At 32.4% G+C, this 15,984-nt stretch overlaps 1 protein-coding gene across 1 annotated transcript in view; it reads left to right on the forward strand.

Moving 5' to 3' along the window:
* The first annotated feature begins 258 nt into the window (after positions 1-258).
* Positions 259-15,984, forward strand: part of LOC124368863 (zinc finger protein 62 homolog) — a 106,697-nt gene continuing 90,971 nt past the window's right edge. Inside the window, exon 1 of the mRNA XM_046826325.1 lies at positions 259-333. The gene's annotated coding sequence lies outside the window, so the exon portion shown is untranslated. The remainder of the gene's footprint in view (positions 334-15,984) is intronic.

Below are 15,984 nucleotides of genomic sequence, written 5' to 3' on the forward strand. Positions count from 1 at the left end.
GCACAGCAGTGAAGAGTATAGGTTCTCCGTGTCCTAAACTAACACGGAAGTGTCTTCTTGGGTTTAGATCAGCAGACACCTGCGGATATACGCCTTTTTCAGTACTATTAGAGAAATGTAAAACAATATCATCACGTACATTTAACGTACAATGTTTCATTGTCGTGTTATTATTCCAGGTTAATGGCTTCCCCCATGTTGGAGTTCCCTATCATCACGTACATTTAACGTACAATGTTTCAATGTCGTGTTACTTTTCCAGGTTGATGGCTTCCCCCATGTTGGAGTTCCCTCTGCTGTACACGTCTTGTATCAATCTGTCGTCATTTTAAGGTAAAATTAGTCAATTTATATATTTATTGATTTACTATACATATGATAATTATTACAAAAAGTTATTAAGTTCGTACACTATTAGCTTATACAGAAATAACACATAATAAATAGCCTTTATAGATGTATTGACTAGGAAATTTAAAAAGAACAGAAAACGAATGTTTTGGTAAAGAAGTATAAGTAAATGAACATATACTTACAATTCAATAAATCATCTGTACTATGTTATGCAGCCTACAATAAATTAAATTAAACAAATAATATTCAATATACAAATTGGGTATATACATTCTAATTTCCCTATTGAAAGAAGGCACGGAAGAAGAGAATAATCAATATTTTAACTAAAAAAACTATTTTCAATTTTAAATTTTAAGTTGATTTATTATGAATTAACTATAAATATGTATTTCATTTATGTTTCATGAGCAATGCGCCATGCAATTCCAGTGCAATAACCTGAAATAAGACGTAAAACTAGTTGTTTGTCTGGTGTTGTTTTGGGGATGTTGTTGTTTAGACGTCGCCGCTATCGATGACAAACTTTTTAGAAGCGGATGTTGTTCATTTATGAGACTTTTAATATACAAACGAGTACTTTGTGGTTCAAATTTATAAGTAGCTATTTATTACACTTCTGATGACCAGCATTTTAACTAAACACACATGTACGTATTTGTCAACAAACGTGTGAAGTTTTGTAAATCGAATGTATGACCTTTATTTTCCAATTCATTCAGTAAAGTAATACAAATAAAAAATATTTCGAAAAACTTATTTAAGGTAAACTTTAGTATATAATCGTTGTAATGGATTGTTACAATATTTGTGAATATATCATTCACTCGTATGGATTATAATATAAGTTGGAATAAACACAACTAAATTTATTTGATTATTTTCAAATTGTATGCAATACGTTATAAACTGCTTAATACATTAAATAGTTTGGACTTTACATTAACAATAAAAACTATATTATTTACATTCGATTTATATAATACCAATATAGGTAGAATTACTTTTTTATTTTTATTCACTGAATTGTATAATGTAGGTAGTATATATAATATAAGAACAGTAAAGGTAGATTATAAAAAAATTTTATTCACAAAACAAAATATTTGGTCAGTCTTTAAGAACAACTGCAACAGATAATGAATTAAACAATCATAATTAATTTTCTTAAGTATTTATGCATTGCTATCACTTTGACATCAACCAAACGCGCTGTGGGCATTTTCTAACTTTTGAATACAACATAAGTATTATAAACAGTACAGTTTAAATTTAATATAAAAATATGTCTATATTCTATCTGGATATTCTTGGAACATTCATAGTTAATCTTATATTCATTGGTTCACCATTTTTCACGTGAGAGGAAACTAAATATACTCACGGACTTAGTTTAGTCAGCTGCAAGCTACAAACAGAGCAGCTTTTTTAGGGTTAAGTGATAGATTATTTGAAATAATGGTACGGTGTTTCACTCTAAATCTGTTTTGTGAAACATTTTGTAGTAAAAAAGATTAAAATATCATATTCAATGAGATTGAATCATGTTTATTTAACATACTTATTTAACTGTTTTAACAAAGCTCTATGAATTTCCCCTCTGATGCGGTTAGAATGCCTAAAAGCAACAATTATTATTGAGTCTGGGAAGATAAGGTACGTACCTCGCTTAGAGAAGATAATTTTATCCTGGATCGACACAATTAATAAATAGAATACCTACTGTTTATCAGCCATTGTTAATGTTGGCAAACCTAATGATAAAATATATTGGTTCTTGTTGCTGTAAGAACAATAACAGAAAACCATTTAAGATAAGTTCTGTCATTTTAATTTTAAAAGGAAAACAACTTTTGTTCTTTTAAAACCATTATAAGCTATGTAATTTTTACCTTGGTGTATATGATTTTAGCTGAGTATCTCGACAGAAATTCAGCCTGCTACTAAGAATCGCGCACCATAAAATATATCAAATCTTGTTAAATCTTGGGACAATCTTCATAAACGATTTTTTTTAAAGTTAAAATAGTATTCACTTTAGTAAACATTTTATAAAATCACCCCTTTTTAAGTTATTTTGTACACATCATTAAAACTGCGTTCATTTCGGTGTTGGGGACGTGAAAGGTCAAAATGGTATCTGTTTCAGTAACTGGAGACTTTCGAGATTTTGATATTGTAACCAGAGTTGCTTTTGAATCAGAAACGTAGCCTTATAATACGTTTAGTAGTTTAAACACCTTGTAGTTTTATAATATCTATAGTTCAAATTTTATGTGATAGAATTTTTATATTGATGAGTATTCGTATACTCGCTATAAAGTGTATGTTCTCAACTTTAACACAATAATTATTGCGATAAATATTCGCTTTACAATTTCCACAACTCCAACGGTAGATCAGAATGCTACTTACTATGAAATGTGTTAATTCCTTGCCTGCTTCTATTATTAATGTATAACATATGCTGGATAACCACCTAAACAGTTTGAACCCGTTCGTGTCTATCTAGCCCATTCAGCATGTCGGAGCTGACTGTAAACCGGCTAAGGAGCAATAAATACGTCTAAGACACCGAAGCTTCCATGAAACTACGTAGTTTCTAGTATACACCCTCCTCAAGTGTATTTACTCTGTATCCGGAGTTTTACTAAGTACTAGCACAGTTATCCTATTACAAAGTTGATTGCAGACAATGGAACATAATGATGTAAAAGCAGCGTAGTCCTATCAGAGGACTGGGTTCTCGGTAACTTGGTCCTTATATCTCATTGATGCCGTACACAAACATACCTTGAGATAAGTCCATGACACACGGCGAAATTCTCCGTAGCCACAACTGGGCTCTATGTGTCAGTGTGATCTCGAAGGTGTAATTTTTTAATTCATCTCCAGACCACACGAATAAGCTACCCCAATCGCACTGAAAGCTTCAATCGCCTTTACATACAGTTGGTCGATCTTCTTTGAACCGTAGAGACTCCCTTATTATTGCGTCTAATAAGATCTTTGTATAGCCCAACTGATCATAGGGATGGGCATAATATCTCCTTACAATATATCAAATCCTATACGTATCAATCTTAAAAGTAAATGATTTGAGAAGCATTCGAATTTTGAATGTGGGTTTCCACAGTATTTTGTTAACGATTTCAAGTACGTTTGTAACAATGGAAATGCAAGAAATATCTGCACATAATCTTCTATACTGCGGATTCCATGACATAGAACAACGATATTTAATAAATCCTTCATTGTTAGCACATATAGAACTTGGATATCCCTTCCAGGATTCCATGACATAGAACAACAATATTTAATAAATCCTTCATTGTTACCACATATAGAACTTGGAATTCCCTTCCAGGATTCCATGACATAGAACAACAATATTTAATAAATCCTTCATTGTTACCACATATAGGATAACTTTGAATTCCCTTCCAGATAGCATCAAAGAACTGGAAAGCGGGGCATGGTTCAGTTCAGCGTAATAAAAGCTTCTCTTAAATCAGATGATCGCGGCTGCCGAGACCGATGGCGTGGACATGGGTGTAAGCGGGCGGAATTAATTACTGAGTGGGTTAAAAATATATATATTTTTTTGCTAGGTAATATATATTTTTATGCAAAGTAATATTAGTTTTAGTTTAATTTTAATTTTTAATGACAGTAGCCAGATTTAAGTGGAATTTTGACTGGAGGTTCTAATTTAATATATAAGCTTTAAGAAAGGGCATGTGGCCCTAATTTTGCCTCTGTACTCAATTACAAACAAAGAAATTGTTCATTCGTTCATTAGTTTATTCCGAAGAAGGGTAAAAATGCGGGAATAAGAGATGTGGGTATATGCCTTAAAAACTTAGTTTGATATTTCTGTAACTGAGGTAAGCCAGTCTTTAAGAATAATAAGGCGTATGTGTTTCTGTTAAAACATTCTCTAAGAATGAAACTTTGCCGTACAAATTTTCTAGAAAAATATTTGAGGACATTTAATGTGGGAGAATTAAGATAGCATTATTGCATATTTTCTTAAGCTAGCATATAATGTAAAAAGTTTAATGTAAACGGACATTAAGGCACTAACATTACAGATAGCTGAGGACATTCAATGTGGGAGAATATTGCAATGTTGCATATTTTCTTAAGCTAGCATATAATGTAAAAAGTTTAATGTAAACGGACATTAAGGCACTAACATTATAATAAGCTGAGGACATTCAATGTGGGAGAATATTGCAACGTTGAATATTTTCTTAAGCAAGCATATAATTTAAAAAGTTTAATGTAAACGGACATTAAGGCACTAACATTATAGATAGCTGAGGACATTCAATGTGGGAGAATATTGCAATGTTGCATATTTTCTTAAGCTAGCATATAATGTAAAAAGTTTAATGTAAACGGACATTACGGCACTAACATTACAGATAGTTGAGGATATTCAATGTGGGAGAATATTGCAACGTTGAATATTTTCTTAAGCAAGCATATAATGTAAAAAAGATTAATGTAGACAACCATTAAAGCACTCCTTTGTGCTAACTAACTGTGTAATCGATGTGTCATTGTTATTGTAACCTTGTAATAACGGTTATAATGTCTAGCAAAGTAACCAAGAGGGTTGTAAGGGAAACAAAGAAGTTCTCCACCTAAAAGGCAAGTGCAATTCGTTGATTCACCGCCCTTCCAGAGCTGCCACTGTTAAATCCTTCAATTAAACCAACAGAGAAGGTCTCAAAGGACAATACTTCTTTTATTTTACTATTTCTCTAATTCATTTTTATCAATTATTACAATTCGTAATAAAATCACCATGTAACGGATTGTATTGAACGATTAACTTAACAAATATCTTCATTGAGGAATGTCAATACGAAAAACACTAACTTTTCAAGCACCAGCATATTAAAATATTTAATTGATAAAACTAGATTCTTCAGTTCCTTATAATGTTTACACTCAGATTATACAACAGTACATTGCTTCTTATCAAGATTTTGGATACATTATACTATTATACATTGGGAGAAAATGCTTACCCTGCCAGTGAAATAAAAAATAGCCCAACCCTGAAAATAATTCTAAGAATGGCTATTTTTCTTCGACCATGTACCGCTTTGAAAGGTATACACTCTCGAGTGTACTCACTTCTTCTCCTTGTACTTCTCCCACACACCCCCTTGCTAAATCGCTCATACATCGGCAGAAAAGTATTTTTACAAGAACGGCTGTGGGTGCAATGGCACCAACAAAGTACCGGTGGCGGGAAAGTCACTTTGCAGACACGAGTAATGAGTATGTGTGTCGTACACATAGTGTGTCCTCGTAGTTGTCCAGCATGTTTTTATATTGGTTTACTGATATAAGTCAATACCACATTTTCCATAGTATTATTTATGGAGTATAAATAATATAATATCACAATAATCATAATATTTTCTCATCCCCTTCAGAGGGTGGTAACGCCCGTTGTTTACTCTTACAATTTTGGAATTGAATTTTCTACCCAATGGTTATAAAATATCCTACTTAAACGACTAAATCATCATATTATGCCTCATCGTCCACAATCTAACACTAACTCGTATTTTATTGGAATTAGGTCTGATAAATTACCTTAATCAACTCAATTTCAGATGCACAAGACTTTTTCGCATTAGACTTAATTCAAAGACGTTATCACTATGAAATGCCTAATCCTTCACAATAACTGCCAGAACTGTTCTTATTTTGAATGGTTACAAATCACGAAAATACTAGTGTTCATGTACTAGAAGATTCACGAAAATACTAGAGATATCAGAATGCCGTTTACTTTAACATGAACTTTTGAGATTTCTTGTCAAAATAGAAAGTTACTATTTCTCTTAATAAAAATTTGCATGTTAAAAATAACTGTCTTAAATTTTTATTGTAATATTTAGTGAGTGATAAAAAATTAAATATTATGTGAAATATACAAATACCATTGATTTGGCAATAGAATTATTAATATTAACTACCGTTGAGAATTAATTTGTATGGAATTAAAATTAAGCTTGAGGTTAAGGTAATATTTAGTAAATCAGTACATAATTTTAAACGAATTATTATGTAACGCATACATTTACATTTAAAACATAAAATTGTTTATACTTTAAATTGTAATTTAAGGCGTTTTAGTCTGACCAAACCGAAAACGTTGTAAACGTATGAGTGTTAAATTTTCTCGCATAATTATGCTCTGACCAAAGTCTTTTTTATGAATAGTTTAAACATTTATCAGAGAAATGCGTTATTATTTGATTATTTTGAGCTCCTCATTTCATTTTTTTCCGGTGAAAATGTATTAAGTCCAAAGTAGCATTAAGGCTATGAATCTGGAGACTTTTTGGTTACCCTTGCCTGCAATACTTTTCAGTAGGCTTCATAAAGCATTAACTTCAAATTCTATGTTATACACATCGATATTATATAAATATTCATTTCCTTACATGATATTCTGTCGAATCTCCAAACGTCACATAGTGTGTATCCAAATGTTTGCACTAACGGGTTCCCGCACATTCCTCGGCATAGGGGACAGTTGGCCACGGCGGAGCCCTCGCTTCTACTGCTCAAGAACCCTGGAACGGATTGATTTCCAATCTGTCCATTGTAACCTCCTCCAGAGCGTTGACCACGCCTTCACTACCAGAGCTATGGCGTTTTGATTGGAAGTTGACAAAGCGTGATCGGAAAATAAAAAAAGGTGTAGAGATCTTACGAAAGGGTATACTTGATAATAGGAAAGTAAAGTCGTGAATGGTAAAAGCTAGAGGAACTCTTTTTCAATGTCAGTTACGTTTATTAGTGGAATAAAAGGATTCGCTCGCGTGAGACCTGTACTTATGTCGTTGGGAGACATAAGTACAGATATTTTTGTGGTGTGCAAGTTCGTTTGCACATCGGTCAATAATAGCAGAAAGAAAACCTGTAATTTAGGTAATGGCCGGGTAAATATCGAACAAGATACGGACACACCCTTTTGACACGAAGTTCGAAACTGCTCACAAATGAACGAAGTTCACTTTCCGCATCGGAAATGCAGACTTAGCTGCCTGCTAACTTATTTTATGGCATTGAAAGTGACATGTCCAGATTCACCTTGTCGGTGAACTGTCTAAAGCGGATTTAAAGTAGAAGCAGTAAATGAGCTAGGCCGTTAGTTAACTGACCGCTGGAGAATGTGGTGGAAGCCTCATGTTGAGTTGCGCAGGCGGGCTAGCACCAGTATTGGATGAAGTAATAAGGGAGAACACGAAGATTATGTACCGTTTCCTGATCGAACGGCGTATTATGGTTGCTATAGAGAAGACGCCAAATCAGTGATGAGAGATTGTATGTGCGTGCGCGTGTGTGGGTTGTCGGGGGAGGTTGTGGAGGGAGGGAGGACTTGGAGGGGAGGGGCTATAACTCAAGTATGGATTATGTCGAAGCGGCGAAACGTCTTTTCCCTCCAACCAAAATATGCTCATTGCTTTTGGCCGGTCGGTTATGACCATGAAATAATACTGCAATACAATATGTTATAAGCGTGAGTCTCAATTTGAAGCCATCTCTGAGTCCTCACTGAAAACCTGAAACTTATTACACGTATTAGAATATACAGTGAACGTCTGCACAAGGAGTGGTCCACAGATTGTATTAACCCGTGTGTGCTGTGCTTTCGTGATTTTGTGAACTTTCTTAAACTCAAAATGGCGTCTTACATTCGGAATAGTTAGATTTAGTATTTTACTACGATGCAAAGTAGGCTACGGCTGGGTATCTACTGTTTCTAGAAAGTAAAGCGAAGTAGGGAAAGTAGGAAAGTATACTGGGTCGTATGTCCTCAACCCCTCCCCCTCCCACTTGTCAATTGTTACCTCACTTCAGCAATCTGTTCTTTCATAAAGACATACTTTTACTCAAAGGTTTAATACATCAGTGTAAGTTTTACCCCTGGAGGTATAATTTTGGGTGATACATTTTTTTGTTTCATCCCTCTCACCCCCAAAGAAATTGAATAAATGTTAAAGATGTATTACTGTTTCAATTTTCATAATATGTAGTTTTCCCTTGTTATTGTTCTAAATTATTTGCTTAATTTCTTTTTTAGCAGAATTTGACCACAATGTGCAATTAAAATTTTAAATTCCAACATTAAAATAACATATAAATGAGCTTAAGTTTAAGTAGTTTTTACCGTTCAATTAAGAAATCCTATGTGACAAAAGATAAGAGAGATAGTGGTTTAAACTTTGACATAGCTTGTATAGAATACAACGTAAGGTCAGTAGAGCTTTTTAATATCTTGGTCTACTATTTTGTGTGCGGATTTTTGCCTGTAATATTGCTGCCGTTTCATCAAACCAAATTTCTCTCCCCAAGAAAATCAACTTTTATAAATCTCCAAAAGCTTGTATAAAATACTCACTCTTTCATGAAACATGATTTTAACGAACAGATAGAAATTCATATAGTTAATAATTCTACGTTTAAAATTCACTTACTTTTGGTTAATTCACTTGTCTCGTTTAGCCGAAGTTAACGGGACCAATATAATTTGGTTAAATATAATTTCGCCTATTACGGACTATTATAAAAACATTGTCGTTTCGATAACTAGAACATGTTTCTTAGCTTTGGGCGCACTTGCAAATCAATAATACTGCAATGGATAAAACTGAGTATATTATTCTCTTATTGTTTTTAATGAAACATTACTTTTTCCTCGTTAAATCGGAACTCCGGATAGTCATGTTTCGATTAATCGAGGTTATAGTGTATTAAAATACATAAAATATATATTAGCAAACGCATAAATTGGAAATAATTAGTTTTTACATTCTACTAACATATATTTGACTCGAACACTACAATGGTACTAGTAATAGTACAGGTAGTAAAAAGTTAATGACGTGAATCATACAAACGCGTTAATCCACAGTGATTACACACAAGTTCCATACAATCAACTGCCTGTCAACGACAAAGCAAAGTGACAAAGCATAAACAAAAACAAAGGGAACGGTATCTAATAATAACCGATTACGAATTCGAGATATTTCGTGTGACAATAAAAATACATTTTATGGTTAACAATACGTCTTGTCACCTAAATAATTTTAATTGTTGCGCTAAGAGCTCGACTAAAGTTGCAATATCTCGGTTATTTTTCACTCGATTGACTTGTTCGTTGTATTGTTAATACATAATAATAATTGTATTGTTGTAACAATGGTTCGTTGTATTGTTAATACATTTTCTAAAGCAAGTTTCACCTTTAAAATAATAGCAAAATGCTTGTGCTTCAGCTATATTAAGTAAAAATTTCCAAATAACCACCATCTTGAAATGAATCTATGTCAATATTTCATTATACATTTTTTAAATAATATAACTCATGTTAACATGCATGAAATATAAGATTAATGTATGTCCAAGAGTTTACAAGGAAAATTTGTTTTGATAACAAACAAGAAAACACATTCATACAAACAGAATACGAAAATAAACTTAAAAATCCAACTCTAGTTAAATTTAGTTTACCATAAACATAGGAAGGATCCCATAAAATATTTAACAAGAGTTCTGAAACATGCTGTATAATTACATCTACTTGGTATAGTAATATGTAGAAACTGTTATCTAGAAATAAGAGGGAACTTACCGTATGAACTTAAATTATATGAGTTACAGTTGACATTGGCTAAATATAAGTTCCTAAACTAAAGACCTTAGTCTTATCTATATCATGGAATCTTTTAACATAATACGCAGGATTAATAATATAAAAACACAAATTTATTTAGTATTGACCGCTTTTGAAGATATACAGGAGAATACTATCTAATATTATTTAAAAAATTGCTCATTAAACAACATTTTATTATAACTTCAAAATTAAAATTGGCATTCAATAAAGTAATTTTAATCCAGTATTCCAGATATTTAGTTTTAATCCATTAATTTTCTTCCAAAAGGCTTTCTGAAGAAATGTCTTAAAATAAATTAAATTAAAACTCAATATTTGTTGACTCAAAATTAAAATTTTTACTAAAATTAAATTTTCTAATAACACTCATATAAAATAAAACCTTTCGAAATATCATTCAAAATTAATTAACTTATTCTCTCTCATAAGGGTAACTAAATGAAATTTAATTTAAAACTTCGTTGAAAACTTCTCCGTACCTCGTATTCAACTTCCTGTTTCAGTTGGCACAGATTCTAAATTAAAACTGTAATACTATATTCCTTCCAAAATAGTTTACTTCAAACCTTGAAATCTCGATGTATAAATTTATTCTTACTGTTGAATATTGCATTTCTATTGAAAAAAACTCTAAATAATATTTAAATTGCAAACTTTACTTGAACAAAATATTGTTTATATCTAGCAATATTGTGTTAATACTGTTCCAAGTTTCTGTTGTCCAAATTGTATTAAAATAATACAAATTCTGCATAAACCCACGTAGAACAGTTTCTGGACTCAATAACATTAAACACAACCAAATAATTCGCTAAAGACTGAAAAAGCCGCAAAAACCGTTAGCCGGAGCCTTATACTCGTACACCTCCTCTTCCCTAGCCTACACTACCTCATCACTCTACTTGGGCAGCCTCCGACAACCCAACCACGAGGCAGAAGAAATTAATTGTCAACTCTCTTACCTTATTGTCGTAGTCGACTTCCAGAAGAACAGCTGTCTACCTGTACTATACCAACCTTCACGGATCCTTTCTTGAGAAATATTTTTTTGTATTTACCAATACATTAACAATTCCATTTATAGTCTTCAATTTTTCCTCCAAAATTATTTAATAATGTATCAAATTTGTACATATATTTACTTATACATACTTTTTTCATATATATATATATATATATATATATATATATATATATATATATATATATATATATATATATATATATATACAGGGTGAGTTTTTTTAAGTGATCCAATAGCTAACTTTTTAATTACATGACTTAGCACCACACTTTAAATTTGGAACTTGCTCAATTTTAAGTTTCACTCAGGAATACACTTTCAAATTTTTTGAAGATGGCCGCCATTTTCCAATATGGCGCCCAACTTAAAAATATTTTATGGAACACCCTGTATTTTATGTTGTTTTTAGATTCTACTCTACAAAATAAGACATTTTTGCTTCTGAAAGTTTTTCTATAGTTTTTCTGGTTCTAATGGTTCAGGAGCTACGTGGACTGGAAGTTTTCGGATTTTTTCGAACTGATGGTGAAAACTTTCAGTCCACGTAGCTCCTGAACCATTAGAGATATAGAATATATATATATATATATATATATATATATATATACATATAATTTATTAAATGTATAAAAAGATATGTAGCGGCCGCTACAGTGACGATACTATGATGACTATAGGAGGAGACGATCTGAGCGGAATTTGGGGTGTCAAACTGTAAGAGTGTCTTCTAGTCAGACGTAACGTTTATACATTTTTTTTATCTGTGTCATAATTGACGAGGGATAAATCGTGTGTCAGTGCATTGCATTTGCTGAGTTGCCTGCTCGATGTGTTGGCTGTGCGTTAGCTAACCCATCCACTTAGCAAGTCGGTTGACCACTGGACAGTTCCACGTTGTGTTCAAAAGGGAACAACCTGACAAGTTCTTGTCAGTATTACAGAATGTCTGTAAGTTCTTGTGGTGAACTTTGATTTCCTATAAAATAACGGACTAGAACACAATTAGGAAGAGAAGCATATACGTTGGTGAAAAGATAGTTATAACTTTAAGGTAGGTCTTGTCAGAAAACCTGTTAAAACTTCTATCTTATTTTGGATTGTCACATTGTAAGAATAACTGCTATAATGCTTACCGTCGCAGGCCGAAGTTCTGCCAGTAGTTCAGCTTACAGCTCGCCGAGTCGCACGCCTCTTGGCGTAAATTCTGTCTCTCCACTCGTTAAAGCGTCTGTCAGCGCGGAAATTTCTATTTCTATATTACATACCATACGTTAATACATACATACCAATGTGTAAATATTTATTTGTGGAGTTGCCTGAAGATGAAACCTTTGGTTTTGAAAGGCCTCGTCCAAAAAATAAACAATTTGGAAAAAGTTGTGTTTTTATTAACATTTAGTAATAGTTAACATACCTCATAATATCAAAGTTTTTCTGCCGCCGCCCTTCGGTTGCGGTTTCTCTGTCCTATGGATATTATCGAACAAGTTCAACGTTTGCCGTGACCCTATAACTCTCTACTGATCTTTCAGGAAGATCTTTGAGTCAGAGCAAACACAAAACATCGTATAACTATGAGTTGAAAACGTTTGTTAACTGTAAGTGTACTTTTTTCTAGTAAAAGAATTTAAAAACTGATTAAAATCGCGATATCCAAACTGTGCTGGTTTGTTTTTTTTTTTAATTTTGTCCTATTTTAATCGGAAATAACTATAAGGATATAAAAATGATATCTGGGTATAAAATGACGTTCTTTTTAATGTGATAATTTCAAATTAATCAAAAATCTTCATACAAACATTGTCGTGGCCCAAAATATAGACTCTGTCTTGTTCCTGGCTTGTACGGTCAGATGGAATATAACTGACATTATAGAGTTTTACTATTAAAATTAACAAAATTACATTTTTTATATCAGTAAGGAAATGAATAATTTGTGATTCTGCCGGTTGAACCAATTCAAGAAGGGCAATAAACTAAGCCTTTCTGATTACCTACAGTTCGCAAACACCAAACATACTAGGACAAACATTCCACTATCATCTACGTATTCCAGTTCACAGAGGGTCAATGGTGCTTACCTACCTGTGGATAATGTGGGTAAAACAATTACGTTCTTTTAATATTACAGCCTTGCTATGGAGAGCAACTCTTCAAAAGATTTCAAATTGAAATTTCGGTTATAGGAAATGTTTAATGGATATTACTTGTTAAACTTACTTGAAAATAAGCTAAAATCGCGTACAGCACTCGCACCAAAGTGACCTCCTAGGGTCGCTTAGCGGGGTTGTTAGAAAGAACATTACGTTGGCACCAAACACAACAAAATAATCAAGAATTATAAGGAATTCTCATATATCGAAGAATAAATTTTTTTCAAAGTGCAAAATTATATGAATCTATATAGTATTTAATTATGTAGTTGTTTCTACTTGTTTATAATGTTCCAAACTATTCTTATAATAATATGTAAAAGTTCAATAAATATATTCTCATTAACCATAACACCATCATTATAGGAGTAAAAAATTCACAATCTGGGAGATTTAAGTAATTGTAATTTAAAGGCTCTCCAGCTATACCGACGCATTTGCACAGATTCGGTTTTTACATGCAGCCAAAATATGTTTCCAGGAAACAATACATTTGCTAATATAAGAAGAACACCTTATTTTAGACCAAAACATTTAAACGTAGTTTGTTAGGTATTATGGGCACGAGTTTGTTTTTTATTCCGTGACACAAACATGGAAGCAGCAATAAAATATCGTCATTAAAGTACGTAATCACCTTCCGACAGGCACGCAAAACACTTGTTTCAAATATTGGCGTTTTACAATACAATACATCGTACAAACAAAAGTAGCACACAAAGTCACACGCTCAGGTAACGAGTACGTCATCCAAAACCGTTATATCGAAAATAAAAAAGATACAATAACACCTATGCGCCATTGTGGATGAAATTCCCAACCATAACTTTTATATTAATTGGGGTTAAAGTAGCATGTTGGGTATTGAGTATTGAACGTTAAGTGGGGTGAAAATGTAACTAGCAATCAAGAAGTGTAACCTTAAATATACCAAGGATCCATGAGGTAAAGAATTCAAAAGTGTTGGGGGTCAAAGATAATAGAGTAAAATTTAGCGTAAAAGCATATAGAGACACATAATTTGGCAAGCATAGACTAATTAAGTACAAGTCTAATAATATAAAAAGGAAAGGATTTTGAGGAAAAGTACAATGTTTGTATCATGTTTTTATATTAACTAATTCCAGGTATTTAACTCGGTCGTTTTAAATCTTTTCTCTAATGTGGCTTATGTGAATAAGTGAAGTATATTACATCTAAATCTTATGATGTCTAACATCTTTTGAAGTAGCGCTCCGGCCCGCGGTCCACAGTCTAAACGAGTTTTGTTTATCGTACGAAACTAACACCAAAGGGTTAATTATTTGTTATTACGGCACCCAAAAAGGCATATTATATATACATACATACATATGTACATATATGTATGTATGTATGTATATATAATATGTACAAATAATATAAAATGTATTATTTCATTGTGAAGCAAACCACACAAACAAAGACCATCTTATAGACACCTTCTCACAGTTTAAAGTATTTGTTCTACACAATAGTATAAAAGACTCATCATCCCTAAATTGAGTGACTCTAACAAAGTGACATGTATTGTGTTATTGGCGTGTTTTAACTAAATGAATGAGGCGGAAAACAGTATATATCAAACTAAACTATGAAAACAATACATTCTATGTAATCAGCAATACATTATACATATATAATCAGCAATCCTTGTAGTTTTAGAGGAGATACCTCTGTTAATATTTTCAAAAAGAACATATCAAACACTCTTGTTTCTACATGTTTATAACGTTTCAAACTATTCCTAAAATAAAGGCTGGTTTATTTGTATGGAATTTGTGATCTTAAGAACTTAATCTTAAAAGTATTTGGGTTATATTTATGTACACAGCTAAAAACGCAGAAAACTTGGGAAACACGGGCTATTCTGGAAGGATAAACGCGATATACTGATTTATAGTTCTTGAAGACCGCAAACTAGTAAGTAGAAATAACATTCCACAAAACATGTTTAAGGAATTTCAAGTCAATTTTTAATGACGATTGATTATAAAAGGATGTACAACTTTTTACCCAAACTATTCATACGATAATAACCAATCAGTAATCTATCATTGAAATCAAATATATATAGTCTTATTATACAGTCGAATAATAATGGTGTCGCAATGTATTCAACAAAATATTACTGAACAAAGTTAACTTAGAGATTTCAAGGTTTATAAATAAATTACTCAATTCATCTGTGATGACTAGTGAAAATAGCTGGTGTAAAATACGAGGCGCGATATCTCTAAATATAAAAAGAATATTTAGTGATACACACTAAAAGTGACAGTTTGATCTCAAGGTATTCTGTGTTCAGTGTTGTAGGCGTGTCCCACTGCTGTTCCGTGGACTCCAATCGATACAGAGATATTTATTTACCAGACTTGGCGCTGTACAGGCTCCACCATCCACCCGTGGAGGACTTCTCCATTGCTAAACAACACACGCGAAACATAAACATGTGTTACAAATTAGTTTTGTATTCAAGTTAAGTTAGTTCACGATAAAAACTTTTAATCTATATCAAATAAAGCAATGCATATTTCTTACCCTCCTGGTGGTGAAAAAGCAAGCTTTGCATTTGAAAGCAACTCAGGACAGATATACCAATAGACAAAGCTTGACAGCCATTAGTGACAATTTATAAGGGTTTCAGGAAGAAAGAAACTTTTTAAGGTCACTATGTACTTGTTTAAGTTTGTACACTGAACCCATCACACACG

The sequence above is a fragment of the Homalodisca vitripennis genome, chromosome X, assembly GCF_021130785.1.
Source record: "Homalodisca vitripennis isolate AUS2020 chromosome X, UT_GWSS_2.1, whole genome shotgun sequence".
NCBI classification, from domain to species: domain Eukaryota; kingdom Metazoa; phylum Arthropoda; class Insecta; order Hemiptera; family Cicadellidae; genus Homalodisca; species Homalodisca vitripennis.